Below are 1,476 nucleotides of genomic sequence, written 5' to 3' on the forward strand. Positions count from 1 at the left end.
TCACCTACGACGGTGGTCGGAAGCTCGCGTATATTTTCGTCTCACGATCCTTTTTTTACGATTGTGAACGAGGTTCATGTTATATATCAGGGATTAGACTAAATAGTATAACGATACGCTGCGAAGGAGGTGGCAAGAGAAAAACGCGACAGAAAGGAGTACGCGAGAGGCAGAGAGCACGGCAAGACAGCAGAGAAACGTTAAGAGATGAAACGAATGAAATGAAAAATGAAGTAACTAAATAAAGGAAGAAACCGAGGATGGTTGGCCTTTGGGAAAGGCAGAGCGAGAGAGAGGGCTGTGACGAAGGTGGTGATAGTGATAAGTGGAAGAGTCAGACGCGTTAAATTAGATTTCTCTATTCAAAGAGTGGCTAAGGAGATTTTAATTATTTTTTTTTTTTTTTTTAATAGAGAGCTCCGGATTCCCAGCTTCGTTTGAGTTTCACTGAGACAAAAATACGTATTAACGATAATATATTTCGGTATTTTAAACATTGGTAATCGTTTCTTATACTTATTTCTACGTGTATATTTGGGCTATCGATCATTAACATTAAAATAAAGCATAGATCTAGCGTTGATATAAAAAAAACGATCGGCATATCCATTATTACTTGTAACGAACTCGCAATTTTCCTTCCAATTCAGATAGTTAGGAAAACGAATTCACGGAAAACCATTTCGAACAGCGTATATTAATGAAGATGTCTGTTTCAATTTATACTTCTTGTGATTACATTTCTCCAAGAAACGTCCGAGGAAACGATAAGTACGACTGACCAGCCCTCTTTCCATAGAGACGATCGATCATCGAATATTAATGCTTAAGAAAAACCAAAGTTGTGATAAGCGTGGCGGGACTCGAAACCATGCACGATATCGAGGAAATTTTTAGAGGATGGAGGAGAAACGAGAGAAAGAAGGGGAAAAAGAGGAAAACGGAGAAACGAGCGATCCGGGGTGCGTGAAACGACCTCGACTCGCGAACGGAGCTGGCAACCCTCCGACGAAGGGACACTGACAAGGGAGAGGCTTCTTTGTCACCTTACCGCGCCAATTATACGTTGTGTCCATACTGTCTCAATTAATATAATGTATTATATTATATATATAATATATATTATATATATATCCGACAATATTGATTATTAAAAATTCTTAATATATAAAAGAGGAGAAAAAAGAAAAGAGTAAATGTGAATGTTGGCCGAAAATTTATCCCCCTTTTGAGTTGTTCCAGATTTCAATTTTATGCGTTCGTATATAATTTCAAGTATGCTGCTGTAGTCTGATTTCCAAAGATATCGATCAGGATACATATTTCAAGATCTTTCCTATGTTTTATTGATTTTCACGACTGTTCTTCTTTTTTTTTCGTCCTAGCTTCTTTTCATCCAAACCTATTCTTGTACAATCTATTCGTTCTATATGTAGAGCTAAAGGATGCAATGGGATTGAGAAAGAAGACACGAGG

This window comes from Bombus vancouverensis, chromosome 4 (assembly GCF_051014615.1).
Source record: "Bombus vancouverensis nearcticus chromosome 4, iyBomVanc1_principal, whole genome shotgun sequence".
NCBI classification, from domain to species: Eukaryota; Metazoa; Arthropoda; class Insecta; order Hymenoptera; family Apidae; genus Bombus; species Bombus vancouverensis.